Raw genomic sequence first — 19,175 nt, 5'->3', positions numbered from 1 at the left:
GTTCCAGGCATTTTCTATCTTTACTGCCTCTAACTAAAGTCAATAATAATATAATTTCCATCCTTAGTCTCTTTTTCTCCTCGACCTGATATGGTGTATGCATTTCTCGCCCTCGTCTCCACTAAGCTATGTAGTATGAACTGCACTGTCATATCTAGCTTGCTTGGTAAACACATGCGAGCACAGCATAGATCGTATTTCAGCAGCTTCTGCAGAGGGGTGAGGAGATTTTGCTTCTATTTTTCTTCTCAGCATTAAATCACACAATCTTCCTGAACTCCCCTTAGCCCATCAGCGAGGAGCAAGAATGTGAGAGGAGAAGAAGGGAAGGTAACACGGTATTTTTTTTTGGGCTTCCCTCTCATCGGCAATGTACAAAAAAAGTGCCAGGCTGACTGAGATAAGATTCATTACAGCACACAATTATGATTAAATTGGAATGCTTGCATTGCAGGGTCATGATGTAGACTACTTAATAAATACAGCAATGTGTAATTGGAATTTGATTTTATGGCTGTCAATCCCTCTTTAATGAAATCTATTGAAAGTCATCCTGATGCTGCTACTCAAGTGCATGTGAAGGCTCACCTGTCCTGGCCTCTTCCCATGTCTAGCATCACAGCGAGCACCTGTACCACGTGCAGGCCCGCCATCAGGGGGGTACAAGCGTGACTGCCGTCACGGGCCCGGGGCGGGCCTAGGGCCCGCAGCCTCGGGCCCCCCCCCCAGGCATTAACCTCCTGAGAGGTCTTTTCCCACCTCCCCTCCCCCAGCGGCCGCCGCTGTTAATACCTTAGCAGCGGCCGCTTTCCCCTCTCCGGCGCGTACTTTCCAGCAGCATCTCCCGGCTGCTCTGTGTGAGGCGGCAGGAAGCATGGCTCGGTTCCCATAGTAACGGCGATACAGATCGCCGTTACAGGAAGCCGCTGCCATGCTTCCTGCCGCCTCACACAGAGCAGCCGGGAGATGCTGCTGGAAAGTACGCGCCGGAGAGGGGAGAGCGCCGCTGTTAAGGTAACAACAGCGGCGGGGACGAGCACCACCTACCCATACTGGGGCACTATACTGACTATACTGGGGCACTATACTGACTATACTGGGGCACTATACTGGCTATACTGGGGCACTGTACTGGCTATACTGGGGCACTGCACTGGCTATACTGGGGCACTATACTGACTATACTGGGGCACTTTACTGGGGCACTATACTGGCTATACTGGGGCACTATACTGGGGTACTGTGCTGGCTATACTGGGCACTGTACTGGCTATACTGGGGCACTATACTAGCTATACTGGGGCACTATACTGGCACGCTATACTGGCTATACTGGGGCACTGTACTGGCGCGCTATACTGACTATACTGGGGCACTATACTAGCGCGCTATACTGACTATACTGGGGCACTGTACTGGCTATACTGGGGCACTATACTAGCTATACTGGGGCACTATACTGGGGCACTATACTGGCTATACTGGGGCACTACTGGGGCACTATACTGGCTATACTGGGGCACTATACTAGCTATACTGGGGCGCTATACTGGCGCGCTATACTGGGGCACTATACTGGGGCACTATACTGGCTATACTGGGGCACTATACTAGCTATACTGGGGCACTATACTGGCTATACTGGGGCACTATACTGGCTATACTGGGGCACTATACTGGGGCACTATACTGGCTATACTGGGGCACTACTGGGGCACTATACTGGCTACACTGGGGCACTATACTAGTTATACTGGGGCACTATACTGGCGCGCTATACTGGGGCACTGTACTGGCTATACTGGGGCACTATACTGGCTATACTGGGGCACTGTACTGGCTATACTGGGGCACTGTACTGGGCGTGCACAGCAGTCTGTAGGGGGGCCCAGGCTTGATGTTGTGTGAGGGGCCCCAAAATTTCTGATGGCGGCCCTGACCACGTGACACCACGCGCATGTAGTGAGTGACATGGTACAGGTGCTCACTGTGACTCCAAAGCCCAGGATTTGTGTCTGTAGACAGGTTAGCCTTCTCCACTACACACGTGCATGGGGGAGGGGGTGGGGGTGTTAGTTTGTACGCGTCGCCGGTGAGTTAAGCATCGAAAGAGCTTGATGATGGTTCTCCCTGCTGCCACAAAACTCCACAGTGGCATTAAATACTGTTCCCCCTCATAGTTGTTGTAACTCGGAGAGCAGGGCTGGGGTGGCCCGGGGCAGAGACGAGAGAGGCTCCAGCTTCAGGGCGCAGTGTAGGAGGGGGCGCACAACTCACTCAGCTATCATTCCCCTACTGTGTTTGAGAAAAGGGGATACATGGCAGTGACTGCAAACCAGATAACTAGAGTTTAAGGTGTTGGGGGCCCTGGGGTGCCTCTTAGTCTAATAGCAATCAGTGTGTGACGGCGGAGGTAGGAGGGATGGAGGGGCACATTTTAGTGTCTCAGCCTTGGGTGCTGAAGGACCTTGTCCCAGCTCTGTCAGAGGGAGCTGTAATTTGGGGTCAGGCAACGGGCGGAGCCCGAATTACCCTTACGCATCCCGCGCAGCATAACATTGATGCCAAACTTGTGTGTGTGGGGGGGGGGGGATGGGGTGGTGGTGACATACATACCACACATTCACTTGAGGGGCACTGACTAGGGGTTAATTGATCATCGCAAGATTTTCCAGCATTACTGATCTATCCTTTGACCGATTTCATCCGGAAATCGCTTATAAGAGTGATTAGGCAGCAATGTTATCGGATCGAAAGGTTGATCGGCCTGCAAAATCAAATAATGTATGGGCACCCTACTGCCTGGTACACACCATGCTATTTCCCGTAAGATAGGTGTGGGCGAATTAATAATTTCCGACAGGTCCGATCACATTCCCAATCGTTTTTCTGATCAATTTTATGTAGAAGTGAACGGAAAATCGATCCGAAAAATGTTTAGTGTTTCTGATGCTGAAACCAGGATAATTCACGTAAAAGTGGGTATCCTGAATAATTTAATGCATTTTACTTAATGTCATTATGTAAATGCATTATCTTCCAGTATGTTTCTAAAGAAGTGGTCACCTGTTAATGCCTGGGGATTCTTGACCAGTTACTTGTAACCAGAAGGTCTTGCATTATTCTCCTGATTGGTTGGTCTCAGCAGCTGCTCTCAGCAATTGTCCTCTTGTCCCCTCGATTTCAGGACTTGCCCTAATTTCCATCCTTTGTCCAGCAGACCCTAGTCTGCCCCTGACACACAGTTACCTCAGGCGGATGACCTCAGGAGCTGCCTACTCTGCACTCAAAAGTCAGACCTGTCTAACAAAGAAACAAACCTCTGACATTCTTGATCGATGGAGAAATTTATGGACTAGTACGTTTTTTGATAACCATTAATTCTAGAGGTACAGTATGTAATCACAAGGTGCTGAATGATGTGTCACCAGCATAAATCTAAAACATAGGAACCGGCAAGATTAATGGCTAAAATGCCGCCTATTGATTTACTTTCTAGTTTGTAATGATCAATATATAAAAGAATTACATATTTTAAGAACATGCCGTGTCAGCGGCACAGACCTGAATTAACCAGCCTGGTTTGTTACCCGCTGCATACAGGAGAAGTGAGAATTAGAAGTGTTTTCATGGTGTTATTGAAGGCTGTGATTGAAGGAGCCATTTGTCTGTTTTGAAATAACTGAGAAATTATAGTGCGGACTGCTGTTTAATGGTATCCTGAGCAGACCCTTAAAATTAAAATCTGCACTTACCTGGGGCTTCCTTCAGCCCCCGTAGCCCGCGAGGTCCCCCGGCTTCCTCCTGTTCCCTTCCGTGGTCCTCCTGGTCCCGGGTCCGGTAATCCGGTGGCTTCGGGTGAAGTTGCCCATGCGGGCTCCGCTGCACGTCATTATGACGGCTAGCTTAAGGGCTGGTTCACACGGGCCTCTGCCCGGCTTTCGGAGGCGTTGCGTTCGGCGGCGTTGTGGCAGCGTCACATTCGAGCTTTCAGTGACTTTCCCTGGCATTCAGTTGCAGTCATCGTTTTTCTCCCCTACAGGGGGACATTAGCCGCAGCGGTTAACCGTCCCAGGACGCTACATGTAGCGTCCAGGGTCAACTCGAACACCAGGGAAAATTGGGATCTGAACTTGAATGGGAGCGTTTAACGCAGAGTCCTGTGCATGTCCGGTTTAGTCTTAGAGAACTGCACATTCGCAGGACCCTTACACCGGCCAGCGTGATGACGTGCAGCCAAAGTCGCTGAATTACCAGCTCTATCAATCCGAGGACTTCGCACATGCACAGGACGCTTAAGGCGACCGGCATGATGACACCCTAGTTGCGCGTACTAGTGGTACCGCGGAAGGGACCCAAAAGATGCCAGAGGACCTGGAGGGCTACAGGGGGCTGGAGGAAATTCCAGGAAAGTTCAGATTTCCTTTTCCATAGTCTTTAACTTCTGCAACTTATAATAATGTATATGCTGTAAATCATTCAAACAGTCCTCTTGGTCATGTTGTACCTAATCGGCGCTCTGACGTCTTTGTGTTGCTCCCTCTTGTCAGTTTTACATTCTTGTTTATTTACTGTTTATGATGCCCAGTTCTGCTTATCTGATATTTATTGTGTGTCCTGTTCCAGATAAGAGTTGCCAATAGTGCTTTTCCTTCCAATTCTGCCATCAAACAATTAACTGTGCACACTGTTTCTATTTTAAATATAGCTGGATCTGCCCGAAAATGAGGTTATTTCCAGCAGGCAGCAGGAGAAAGTTAATTAATTTCTTAATTGGATTAATAAGCCTTTTAATAGGTAGACTCAGTAAGGGCCCGTTTCCACTTGCGCGGTTTTTGCGTCGAATCGCAGAGCTTCCCCGCAGGCAAATCGCGCAGGGAAACTCTGCCATAGGTACAATGGCACCGCCGGCCGAATCGCTTGGGCTAGCGATTTGGTCGACATTGCCATCCGAAATGGTGCGGGAGGCTGCGAATCCCATAGCCATGCATGGCACGGCTGATGGGATTCGTCTCCATAGCCGCAGCCCCGGAAGTGCCGCCGCGCGTCTCGCAGACGCGTGCGGCTCAAGTACAAAAGGGCCCTTAGTTATTCTAAGGGGACAGTTTACATTGAATCTGTAGCCTGGTATTAAAGAGACTCTGTAACAACAAAAACCTCCCCTGGGGGGTACTCACCTCGGGTGGGGGAAGCCTCCGGATCCTAATGAGGCTTCCCACGCCGTCCTCTGTCCCACGGGGGTCTCGCTGCAGCCCTTCCGAACAGCCGGCGACAGAGCCGACTGTAGCTTCAATATTTACCTTTGCTGGCTCCAGCGGGGGCGCTGTGGCGACTTTCGGCACGGAAATAGACGGAAATACCCGATCTCCGTCGGGTCCGCTCTACTGCGCAGGCGCCGGAAACTTGCGCCTGCGCAGTAGAGCAGACCCGACGGCGATCGGGTATTTCCGCCTACTTCCGAGCCGACAGCCGTCAGAGCGCCTGCGCAGGAGCCAGGAAGGTAAATATTACGTCACCGCTGCACGGAGGGCTGCAGCGAGACCCCTGACGGATGGAGGACGGCGTGGGAAGCCTCATTAGGATCCGAAGGCTTCCCCCACCCGAGGTGAGTACCCCCCAGGGGACGTTTTGTCGTTACAGTTCCTCTTTAAAGAAAACCTGTAATGTAGAAAACCTCCCCTGGGGGGTACTCTCCGCGGGTGGGGAAGCCTCCGAATCCTATTGAGGCTTCCCCTGTCCTCCTCGGTCTCAGGGCAGCGGAGAAAATCCTCCCAGAACAGAAGCGTGCCACGTACCACGTCCGGCGTGCTCCTGGCAGACGTTACACCTCCTGCTGATACATTGTCCTGCTCCTGCTGCCTTTGCTGCTCCCACTGCCAGGGTGCCACAGGCCACTGCTGCTGTGCTGATACCGCCTATATTTAACCCAAAACACAATTGCTGCGTAATTTTTTGGAGTTGTCTGGGCTAAAAACTGCCATGTCCCAGTTGTGCGGTTGGACTTTGGACACAATGTGGGCTGCATGACCGCTGCCTGGAACCTAGGCCTGATGTTAATTGACAGCCATTTTTTTTTTTGGGGGGGGGGGGGGATTTTAAGACCACACATCATCAATTAGTGTTTCCCTTTAAAAAATAATGATGCTACATGCCTCATTTACCCTAAAAAAAAATTTTTGAAAGCAATTTAAAGGCCGCTCCCGTTTTTTCTATCCAGATATCCGAATCCGCCCGGATACTGAGGTCGGATATCCGATTCGGATTGGAACATTTTGAACTCGGATATCCGACCCGGATATCTCGGTATCTGGATCCGGATCCAATCCGGATTTTGGAAAAGGGGTATCCGAGCAGCACTGGAAATAACGGTTGTTTCCAACATGCCAAGCAACCAGTATCTCCTTCTGTGCATATATATTGTATAGCTATAAAAAAAACAACTTTTTGGCCTATCGCATTGTTAGTGGGTGTGGTTATAGGTAATGGCAGTTGGTATGTCTAGTCTTTTTTTCTCTTGCCTGCCAGTAATAAAGATGATTGTCTGCAGACACATTGTGGATCAAACAACATGAAGAATTGCATGTCGAATAGCAATCATTTTTTGATCTCTCTTCTATTTTTAACTTCTCACTTTGCAATGAATTGATTGATTTTTTTTCCCTCTACATATTTTTTTCTGTAAAGTTCCCTTTTAAAGGACAACTATTGCAAAAAATGTAAATACATACTGTACATATAAAATGCACATTTCTCCTACAGTAACGTGCACTATGAATTACATTTTTCCCATGTCACTGTCACTTACAGTAGGAAGTGAAGATCTGACAGAACTATCAGGTTTGTGACTAGTCCATCTCCTTTTGGGGGATTCTCCACTATTTCTTAATTTACAAAAGAAGTTACTGAAGGTGAAGGGCAGTTGCTCAGTTCAACTGGCAAAATAGTGTGCAAACAAGTATAGATGTTGGTTGACATGTTTGTATAGATCTTTTCAAGGAGGGTGCTAGTAAAGATTAAAGTTGATAATGAGAATCCTCCATGAGGAGATGGGCTAGTTCAGAATCTGTCAGATCTGTCAGTTTTTTTTTACTAACTGATGGCAAACTACATTGTAGTATGGGATAAATGTATATTTTATAGGTATGTATTTTAAATGTAAAAAAATAAAAATCCTGATAGCGGGCCTCGAACTAAGTTAAGACCTTTCTTTGGAAGTACCTATTTACTGTATTTGGGATTTGACAATATTAAACTCTAGAACTCGGCAACAACTTTGTAATAAAAAGTCGTTAACTCAGAATTTTCAGTAGTTTTGAATCTCTAAACAAAAGGTTTTTAGAGTAATCATTATTATAACTGTCTCCAATACATTTAAGAAATGGAATGGAGTGAAATGAATCCCGTAAAAAGCTTGAATATTTTTTGAAATCCTTAAAGGGAGTGTCCAAGTAAGAAAACAAAACAAAGATCCACTTACCTGGGACTTCTTCCAGCCCGTGGCAGCCGTCCTGTGCACTCGCAGCAGCTCCGGAGGCTCCTGGTTTTCTTCCGTGGCGCAGCCGACCTTGCCAGGTTGGGTTCCGGGGTGGCGTCTTCTGCGCTCCATGGCACGGGTCACGTGGTCCGGTCGATGTCACAACCTAAACTGGGGGGCACCTGTCACTACCTAAACTGGGGGGCACCTATCACTACCTAAACTAGGGTGCACCTGTCACTACATACACTGGGGGGCACCTGTCACTACCTAAACTGGGGGGCACCTGTCACTACCTAAACTGGGCTGGGGGCACCTGTCACTACCTAAACTAGGGGGCATCTGTCACTACCTAAACTGGGGTTCTCTGTCACTACTTACACTGGGGGGGCACCTGTCACTACCTAAACTGGGGGGCACCTGTCACTACCTAAACTGAGGGCGCCTGTCACTACTTACACTGGGGGCACCTGTCACTACCTAAACTGGGGGGCACCTGTCACTACCTAAACTGAGGGCGCCTGTCACTACTTACACTGGGGGCACCTGTCACTACCTAAACTGGGGGGCACCTGTCACTACATACACTGGGGGGCACCTGTCACTACTTACACTGGGGGGCATCTGTCACTACCTAAACTGGGGGGACCTGTCAATACCTACACTGGGGGGCACCTGTCACTACCTAAACTTGGGGCACCTGTCACTACCTACAGTGGGGTAGGGGGCACCTGTCACTACATACACTGGGGAGCACCTCTCACTACCTAAACTGGGGGGCATCTGTCACTACCTAAACTGGGGGGCACCTGTCACTACCTAAACTGGGGGCACCTGTCACTACCTAAACTGGGGGGCACCTGTCACTACCTAAACTGGGGGCACCTGTCACTACCTAAACTAGGGTGCACCTGTCACTACCTAAACTGGGGGGCACCTGTCACTACCTAAACTGGGGGCACCTGTCACTACATACACTGGAGGGCACCTGTCACTACTTACACTGGGGGCACCTGTCACTACATACACTGGGGGGCACCTGTCACTACATACACTGGGGGCACCTGTCACTACATACACTGGGGGCACCTGTCACTACCTAAACTGGGGGGCATCTGTCACTACCTAAACTGGGGGGCACCTGTCACTACCTAAACTGGGGGCACCTGTCACTACATACACTGGGGGGCACCTGTCAGTAAGCTGCATTACCTGATGATGGTGTATGATCTATCTCTGCATATTTTTTTTACTCTTTAGTAAAGAGTCCTAACTTGTTATACCGGGTGTTCAAATCCAAATCGAAATCCAAAAAAGCTTTATTGGCAGGACCAAATACATTTAGCATTGCCAAAGCAAAACAAAACATTAACATGGGGAGGGGGGATTGTGGGAATAAGGGAAGGATATAGGGGGTTGGGGTATATAGTCCATAGGTGTGTGGAGGGTGTAAGGGACAATATGGGGTATGGGGGTGTCTATCTGCAATGTACAGACCACTCTGCTCCATGACAATGTTCCTACAGAAATTCATCTGATAGAGGTTAATTAATGTTATTCATCTCATCTGTCATCCTGAATGGCCATATGCTGCTGCCCAAAGCTAAACAAAGCGGATGATTATAGAAAGGCAATCAAATCAGTTGAATTAAGGGTAATGTGCCTATACCAAGGACTCCCACGTAAGCCTTTCTAACACATCCATCAAGTTGAACTTGATGGAAGCAGAGGCATAACTAGAAACCTGCCCCTCCCCCCAGCAAAAAATCATGTGCCCCCCCTCCATACGTTTCACAACACCAATTAAGGCAGATTTCCCAGAACAACGCTTAACTAGCCAGATTTTCCCCCTCAAGAAAAACGTATAATTGCCCAGCAGTTCCTCCACACACAAAAAAACTCCATACACTAGCCAGAGTATTCCTCAACCCCAGACTAAATGGTACACTTCTTTCACCAAACAACAACCTCACTCACCTCATTATCTCCATCTACTTTCAGGAACTATCCCCATTACCCCCCAAGATGGCTCATTAATGTTATATTCTCACTATTGCCTCTGTACACAGAGTCCCAATTAGTCACATAACTGCAGCTGGGGCACCTCATGCTCTGTGTCCCCTGAGAACCCTAATATCCATCTTACATACCCCACAGTACCCTGAGCACCCTCCGCCAGCCCAATATTCGCTTTACACCTCCAGACTTCCCTGAGCACACCAATATCCACCCTACACCCCCAGAGCACCCCAATATCCATACTACACCCCCAAAGTCTCCTGAGCACTCCAATATTCATACTACACTCCCCCGTGCACATCAATAATCACGCTACCCCCCAAGCACTCCAATATCCACCCTATACCCCCCCACAGTCCTCTGAGCACCCCGATATCCACCTCAGACCTCCCCTAAGCACTCCCAATATCCAGTTAAGAAAAGGGGGGGGGGGGGAAGGCTGCGCGTCCCTAAACACATGCTGCAATTGAATGGTTGTTAATCGCACAGGCATACACCGCCTCTGCTAGACTGAAAAATGCATGCCCTGCATCCAAGACAAGTGCTAACATTTATTATACTAGGAGGAACTTTAGCTTCCAATATGGTTTGCATGCAAAGTATATTATACTAGACACTTGCGCCACGGTGAGGCAAACCTCCAGGCAAGTGACCTAACCTAAATTTAAAACCTTGGGAGCAGCTAAGCAAAAAAATTTGTAACTTACATTTGGTTGAACAGCGAGGAGAACACCAGCGCATACCACTAAGGCTGCATCCGAAATGACCACCAGCTCAGTGTGCAGCACCTAAATGGACTTTCTGCACACTTTGCATTCAATTCAGATGCAAATCATATGCAAATCTGCTACTACTTATTATGCAAACAGGAAACTCAGGAGGTGGGGCTGGGAGCAGCTAACCTGACAGTTACATAGTTACAAAGTTAAGAAAAGGTGGGGGGAGAGGCTGCGCGTCCCTAAACACATGCTGCAATTGAATGGTTAATCGCACAGGCATACACCGCCTCTGCTAGACTGAAAAATGCATGCCCTGCATCCAAGACAAGTGCTAACATTTATTATACTAGGAGGAACTTTAGCTTCCAATATGGTTTGCATGCAAAGTATATTATACTAGACACTTGCGCCACGGTGAGGCAAACCTCCGGGCAAGTGACCTAACCTAAATTTAAAACCTTGGGAGCAGCTAAGCAAAAAAATCTGTAACTTACATTTGGTTGAACAGCGAGGAGAACGCCAGCGCATACCACTGAGGCTGCATCCGAAATGACCACCAGCTCAGTGTGCAGCACCTAAATAGATTTTCTGCACACTTTGCATTCAATTCAGATGCAAATCATATGCAAATCTGCTACTACTTATTATGCAAACAGGAAACTCAGGAGGAGGGGCTGGTAGCAGCTAACCTGACAGTTACATAGTTAGAAAGTTAAGAGAAGGTGGGGGGAAAGGCTGCGCATCCCTAAACACATGCTGCAATTGAATGGTTAATCGCACAGGCATACACCGCCTCTGCTAGACTGAAAAATGCATGCACTGCATCCAAGACAAGTGCTAACATTTGATAACTCCCAATATCCACCTTACACTCCCTTGAGCATCCCAATATTAACCCTACACCTCCACTATCACTTGCTCCTAGTACTCCCTGTATACCCCTGTACTCAAATATCCCCACTGTAAACCCTCCTTAACCCTCCCAAGACCAGCTGGTAAACTTCATACTCCACATGCTACCCTCAAACCCCCCTCTTTACACCCAGAGCCCCACTCAATCACCGCCAGGCCAGCAGGTTTGCTTCTAAGTCCTAGTAGTCAAGGCCAGGGATGCTCGGATACACTTTTTAAAATCCGAATTGAAAGAAAAAAAGATCCGGATATCCGAACCCATTATCCGGGTTAAACCAAGTATCCGAATTGAAAACCGGAAGTGGCCTTTAAATTGCTTCCAAAACGTATTTTATAGTAAATGATGCATGTAGCATCATGTTTTTTTTTTTTTAAAGAAAAACAGTAATTGTTTATGTTGGGAGTTATAATCCCCCCCAAAAAAGGGCTGTAAATTAACATCAGGACTGGTTCTAGCGGTCGTGCAGCCCACATTGGGCTTGATTCACAAAGCGGCGCTAAGTGTTAGTGCCGCTGTGAAAAGCCACTTAGTGCACAAAATGTAGCTTTGCGCGCAGTAATAGCAGCGCAAAGCTACATCACTCACTGGACCACCCAGATCGCGCGCAGCGTGGCAGCACAGTTATAGTGCGCGATGCGATGATAACGTTGCACCCGCTGCCCTCCTGGGGTGAGGATGCTGGCAGGAGGCGAGCGCAGCAGCAGGAGCCGGAATGCCACACAGGCGGCAGTGTGCTGGGTCACCCACACGGGATAGGCTGCCTGACCACTTCCAGCACCACTAGACAGCGGGCATTGCCTGCCAGCCACCAGCCTGGAGCATCATGCACAGGGTATGAAAGTACTTTCAGTGACAGTGGCAGAGCCCTGCCATTTATATTTGTAACCTCTGTCATCTGGCTGATAAAATTGTATAGCTAAACGTTAAATAATGTTTAATAACGTTTACAGCTTATTGTTAAATAACAGTAAGCGGCAAAAAAAAAAAAAAAACAGCAGCATCACCGTGCACCATTTTTCATGTGCGCCATTTTTTACTGGACCCAATCCGTTACTGAGAACTGGCCCATAGAATTGTATGGGCAGTATTATTCGTAGAATTATCCTGCAACGCAACTGAACACTATGATCTAGCCCTAAAGGAAACTGTAAAGATGGACTGGTCCAAAAAGAGTTTGTAAGAAGTTTAGACCTGTCAGATTAATTAAAAGGTTGACCGCAACATAGGCAATGTCATTTACAGTGCAATTTACTCTGGAATAAATGTTCTTCTTACTGTATATATATATATATATATATATATATATGTTATACGCTATAGCAGCATAGAGGGGTATATAGCGGCTGGGAACGCGGAAAATCAGCCGCGTTCCCAGCCTGTCGGCGGCTGTCGCCGAACCCGGAAGTAGCCGGCGGCGGGGACAGGACGATCGGAGCGGGGCTGCGAAGGCACCATCCAGCTTCGGGGGGCTGAGGGATGCCCCGGGTGAGTAAAGATAATTTTTTATTTTAGACTTAAGTATTCCTTTAACTATGCTGTAAATTTTTCCTGTTTTATGAATGGACGTGGCCGCTGTTCGCGGACACATCCATTCATTCCAAGCATTGCTATTGGGTAGAGGACCGCTCGTTTCTCTTCCCCAATCCCAGATCGCGAAAACCCGACAGTAAATAGCGGCGCGCACACGTGCGGAGCGGCGTCGCGAGTGGGTGACTTATTAAAACGTCCTGTTGCTGTTAACAGCGTCAAACAGGACGTTTTAATAAGTCAGTTTGCCATTTACTGGTTAAAGAGACACTGAAGCGAAAAACAAATTATCATATAATGATTTGTATGTGTTGTACAGCTAAGAAATAAAACATTAGGAGCAGAGACATAAGTCTAATATTGTTTCCAGTACAGGAAGAGTTAAGAAACTCCAGTTGTTATCTATGCAAAAGAGCCATTGAGCTCCATGACTTTCAAAGTCGCAGAGGGCTCTGTCTTCTGAAGCTTGTTATCTCAACTGTCAGTCACTGTATTTTTTTTTTCTCTCCAGCGGACAGGTCAATAGTTCATTGGGCTGCTCTGCAAAATCATTTAGAATGCTGAGTAGTGTGTAAACAGCAAATATAAGAGAATGATGCAATGTTATAAAAAACACTATATAACTGAAACTAAAAATATGAGACTCTTTTCTTTGCTACTAATGTTCTAGTAATTATCTGTACTACACATACAATTCATTAAATCATCATTTTTTTTTCGCTTCAGTGTCTCTTTGCACTCATGCCATATGTAAATGTCCTAAAGTAGTTATACACCGTGCCCCTAAGTTCTGGAATATTCTCACCGGCATCTGCTTTTGATATACTCTGCTTACTGCATGGAGATCCAGTTGAACTTTGCAAGGGTTTAAATCACGTAACCACTGTGGATTTGGGCTTAATATCAAGGCCTCATATAATTCCTGATGCCTCTCAGTTAATTACTAGAACCTTTGTGGCTAGCACTGGCTGGATTTGTGCGCCACACCTGGGGACCATCAATCTTTGGAGAGAGCGTTTCGGGACATTTACATACCTTTCTGCATTTCATTGATTTTTTTGTTCACTGACGTTAAACTATAAAATAAATTTGAAGCTCCTTTATTATTCATTATTTAGAATTGCTCTTGTTAACTTTGATAATGCGTGATAACTTTTGATATCGTGTGATATCTTTGATAAGGTGTGATATTTGTCTTCTCACGCTTTTAGTGAACCAAGCCCATAGTATAATTTCGCATAGTAATTCTCAATTACGATACAAAAAGTAATGCAAATGTAGCCCTGCTACAAATAGTGCAGCTTCTTTAATTTAAAAAAAACAACAACATGTATTTTTATTCCTGGCCAGCATCAGTTATGAGAATTAGTGCTGGCACAGGCTGTATTTACACAGAGCAAGCAGCCAGCACTCAAGATGGCTGTTCTGCTCTCAGTCAGGGGGTGGGTGTCAGTTACACAGGTTGGGAACGCCCCTCCAGCTGAAGAGGCAAGCCCTCTCTGATTTTTACCTCAGAAGGTGACACAGGCAGCGTGAGGAGAGATGACAGAGACCAGAAGGGGAGAAACTGAGCTGACAGAGAGAGAAATGGCATTCAGTAGCAGAGGAATTTAGCTCACTTATGACACACAAAAAGGGGACCATGAGAGACAGCTCCCTGAGTCAAAACAGGGAGACACCTCATCCACAGAGGAGTGAGAGATAGCTCAGCAAGGCCAAGGAGACCGCTTCAGGAAAAATTGACAGATAAGTGAAATTTCACCACACAGAAACACAGAAAGAAAATGACAGGAGTTTTCCTAATAGTAATGACACAAAAATCAGACTGTCAAATCAAATCAGCTAAATCTTCTTCGTCTGATTCTCTACAGTTAGATAATATATATACAGTGTGTGTGAGGAGAAGAAATGTTGTCATAGCAACACCAGAGTACTGTATAATGTGAATCAATGACTGTGTTTCCCTACCTGTCACCACAGAGCTGATCAGTGAGAGAATCTGTGTGTGCACTCACTGGTACTGATTATTCATCTGTCTCTCCACAGTAAAGCCAGTCAGCCTGTGTTTGAATGCATTTGCTCTGTACATTGACTGTGCATATGCCTCAAGAATAATCCCCAGTGTGGCTCTGCCTGATATGAGTGGAAAAGACACTTACCTGACGATATTTTTAGAGTGTTAATCTCTCTGTGTGGAGAAAAGAGAATAACACATTAGTAAAGAAATTTATCAGTTCATGGGAGAAAAATAGGAACTTACCTGTGAAGAGATCTGTTGCTGTGTTCTGTGTGTTCTGCAAGTGAAGTGATTGCATTTAGAGCTTAAACCAACCTGCAGTGAGAAGTAATAAAAGGAGAGAATTGATACTTACATATGTGACATACAGGAAAAAGAAAAACTTTGATAACAATAAAGGGAAGAAACTTACTTCAGAGTTATTGAACTGGCATCTTGGAGTGTGCTGCATGTAAAGTAAAGTAAGGTTATTATAAGCTATCATCTGCTTCAGGAAAAGATCTTTCATCAGCAACTTATCATCAGTTCTTTTAAAGGGGTACCCCTACTCCATGATCATATACAGGCTTAAGTGTGAATATGAATTCATAGCCACTGTATGGTTAGATAAGACTTTTGCAAGGAACTGAAGACTGTTAGGGTCATTACCATACAGTAAGGACTACTTCGAGTCAGTCACTACTTATCTACCCAACCAGAAGCATTAGTCCATTTCCTATTTGGTTTCTCTCAGGTGTATTTGTTCACATACATGTATGCATACATATTTTTAGATAGGAAAGAGAAAACTGTATCGCTATAGACGTATTGAGAGTGAGATGAAGAAAAAGGTCTGATGAAGTATTGTGAAATGTGTATTTGCTGTGTTTTGTTCTTTGTTTTTCCTACAGGTGCAGGAACTTCAAGCAAGGTCCAAGTGTAGTAGCCTCTAATGATATTTCAGGAAGTAACCTTTTTCTTTTCAGGTGCTAGATCTTCAAGCAAGAAGTGTTAACTCTGAATTTGTTGCTTATTTGACTTCATTAATTTAGTGTATTTCAAGGGTGGTCTTGATATTGAGGATTTCAATTGGGGGTTTGTATTCTTGTTCTGCATGTTAGTGGACATTATTTCTTTGTTTGCCAAATAAAATCAATTGTTATTTTTCACCAATTTATCCTCCTGGTCAGTCGCTGTCCTTCCGCTTTAAGAGTAATAAGGGAACTCTCTCCTTGTGATAGTAATCGATTGGTCGGTTACACAAAATATTGGGAACATTTTTTATTTCTTTTGAATCCGTAATCAGGAGTGAAAATTTTGTAGTTAGGCGTAATTTTGCATTATTTTCTTTTGATTTTAGCTGTTAATAGCAAAGTTATCATCACCGAAATGTATTAACATATGTTAAAGGGAGGTGGCCAAAGAGGTTGCAGTAGGTTGGCACTACAGTGTTTCTGGAACACATACATGTATTGAACTATGCACTAGTGGAATCCAACGTGCACTCTTCCTGGTAAACGTCATCAGCGTGCTCTAGCCAATAGACAATCGATGTGAAGCAAGTAAGAAAGAAGAGAAGCTGGCACTGCTGCAGGTGCTTAATTTATTATTTACAAAGTGGTTCGCAGATGCAAACTTCACGTAATACATAAAAGACGTATTGCACATACCAGATGTGAGAGGAGGCACAGTGGTGGTGGTGGATACTGGGTACAGGATGCCTGACAGCCGTTTTGCGCACTGTTGCGCTTCTACGGAGGCTACAAACGCACTACAATGCGTTCCAGACGTTTGCAGCGTACGGAGGACTACATGGCGGCACTACCATGTGACGTGATGTCACACTCTGGCTTGCAGGCGTTATGTTAGCCAGAAGCCATTACACATGGATTTAAAGCCTCCGTAGAAGCACAGCAGTGCGTCAAACGGCCGTCAAGCATCTTGTACCCAGCACCCACCACCACTGTGCCTCCTCTCACATCTGGTATGTGCATTACGACTTTTGTATATTCCTTGAAGTTTGCATCTGTGAACCACTTTGTATTAAAGTGAATGGGAACCGCATTTAAAAAAATGAGACAGATACTTACCCAAGGAGAGGGAAGGCTCTGGGTCCTATAGAGCCATCTCGCTCCTCTTCTGGTCCCCTCGTTCCAGTGCTGGCTCGCTCGGTAGCAGTATTTGACTAAATTAGTCAAATACTGCTTTACCCGGCTGTAGGAGGCTTCAGAAGTCTTCAGGGAGCCCAAGTGCTCCTGAAGAAGGGCGGCCCTGTACTGCACCTGCGCAAGCACGCTCTCCTGCACGCTCATGCCTGTGCAGTATGGAGCCGCACGTCTTCGGGAGGACACGGCTCCCGAAGACATCCAAATACCCTTTGGACGGGGGATTGAAACGGAAGGCTCTATACGACCCAGAGCCTTCCCTCTCCTTAGGTATTTGCTTCGGGTTTTTTTTAAATGCTGTTCCCATCCACTTTAATACATTAAGCACCTGCAGCAGTGCTAGCTTTTCTTTTTCTTACTTGCTTCACATCGTATATTAAAAGGAATAGTGGGAACAAGCCAAAAAATGTTTTCAAAAGGACCTTGTAGTTTTTGAGAGAACCGATTTTAAAAAGTTAAAACGTTTTTAAAACATTTTTTCATTTTTACACATAATTATGCAAAATTATGGATGGATTATGTAAAATGAATTGTCTATTCAAATTGTAAGCACATGTGGCTATAACTGTGAAATTTTGCGTAATCGTACTTAGCATATTACGATCATCCTTGCTAAACACGTCTCGAATAAACACAGGAAGGCATTTCCGCTAATGGGCGGTTTAGGAGGAATTTTAGCAGTCAAGCCCGGCATGCGAGAAATGATCTTTCCTTCTGTCTGATTAGCACCGCTAGAAATGTAGCTATTTCTATGGGACTCACGCCTCAGTGCGCTGTGTGTTCCGACATATATTCAGCAGTCAGGTCACTCTATTATCAGCTTTGGGTAACATTTCTGGGATCTGATGAATCCAGCTGCTGTGGACAGCCTAGGACATTACTCTCCGCTGTCCACAGGCCTGTTCTTATCTCATTCTGCATCATTAATCTGCATTATTACCCTTATAATCATCCGTAAGTGTCACTGTAATTTCCGCTACAGGTCCAATCCCCCCAGATGATTTCCGTTCTACAGGAAGTCAATCTTCTCTTTTCGGGGCCGGTAAAATCCCTTGGCAAGTAATTACCGCCTCAGCGATCTTCTATTTTTAATCCGCAAGTCATTTGCATCAGAATCTTCCTGTCTGGAATCACTGACAATTTGGAACTCTATTATTCTTAGACGTGGTGGATGGACTCGCTGAATACCGCCCCCTGTTTGTGAGCTCGATATCCACGGACATCATTCATTCTGGCTGGGGAGCAGGAGATTAAACGAGCGAAGAAATCTTCACTTTTCCTCAAAAAAAAAGTATTTTCCAAATCGTCTTTATATATTTCAGGTATTTTACTGTGTATTTTTTTCCAGCCGCATAAATAGAACGTTGGAGTTGATTCACAATTTGTTTTTCTCTTTAATTATCTCACCTTTGCCTTCATTCAGTTTTTCAATTTTTTTTTTTAAAGTAACCCTGAGATGGGGCAGGAGAGAAAATGTATTCATACCTGGGGCTTCCTCCCCCCTCCAGGCTGATTGCTCCCTCGCCATCCTCTGCCAGACTGCCACTCCCTGGATCTTCCGCAATCAGCCCTGGATATTCCTGCGGTCTGGGACGTACTGCGCGTGCGCGAGGCCTGGGAGAGGGCATGTGGCCAGACTGCGTCTGCACCAACTTTCTCCTACTGGACAACTTACTGTGGCCAAATGTGGAAGATCTAAGAGGCAGTGATGCTCGAATGTACCCAAATTCGATTCGAGTACATTCGAATTCGGGTCGGGGTCAAATTCGGATTCGCCCAGTTGGAATGGACTCGAATTTGATTCGGGTGCATTCATTCGGATCCTGGTCAGGGGAAAATTTGGCCGCGATCGCAAATTTGTGACTCAAAACCCGCCGAATTTAATGGTTGCCGTATTTGTTGCTGTATAAGGCACACTTTTTTTCCTCAAAAAATAGGGGGAAAAAGTCCCTGCATCTTATACGGCAAAGGCAGGGAATCCCCGACATATAAACGCCCACCGATACGGACCGCGACCCGCCACCACGTCGGGAATTCCCTGCATGTGCGTGTAAACTGTGGCTGCAAGTGACGTGTGCCTCTACCCTCTCCCGATGCCTGTTGAGTGTTTGGCTGCGTGTCCCCCGCGAGTGTATACTATGCCCACTCCCCCCGTGTGCCTTATCTCCCTCCCCCATGTGGTTGCTGGCCCCCCCGGGTGTTAATCTGCAGCGGGCTTACCTCTCCGCCATGCCCGCGAGGATTGGAGACTTCCTTCACAGCCGCGCATCTCGATCTTGCGTCATTATCACATGCCGATCACTAGAGCGAGATGCGCGGCTGTGAAGGAAGTCTCCAATCCTCACGGGCATGGCGGAAAGGT

At 46.3% G+C, this 19,175-nt stretch overlaps 1 long non-coding RNA gene across 1 annotated transcript in view; it reads left to right on the top strand.

Annotated features, from left to right (window-relative positions):
• Positions 1-18,036, top strand: part of LOC137545044 (uncharacterized) — a 153,888-nt gene extending 135,852 nt beyond the window's left edge. Inside the window, exon 3 of the long non-coding RNA XR_011025980.1 lies at positions 17,976-18,036. This is a non-coding gene — a long non-coding RNA (uncharacterized lncRNA). The remainder of the gene's footprint in view (positions 1-17,975) is intronic.
• The last annotated feature ends 1,139 nt before the right edge of the window (positions 18,037-19,175 follow it).

Source organism: Hyperolius riggenbachi, chromosome 2 (assembly GCF_040937935.1).
Source record: "Hyperolius riggenbachi isolate aHypRig1 chromosome 2, aHypRig1.pri, whole genome shotgun sequence".
Lineage (NCBI taxonomy): Eukaryota > Metazoa > Chordata > Amphibia > Anura > Hyperoliidae > Hyperolius > Hyperolius riggenbachi.
Note: the sequence above shows the minus strand (reverse complement) of the source record. Positions and strands in the feature narration are given on the sequence as shown.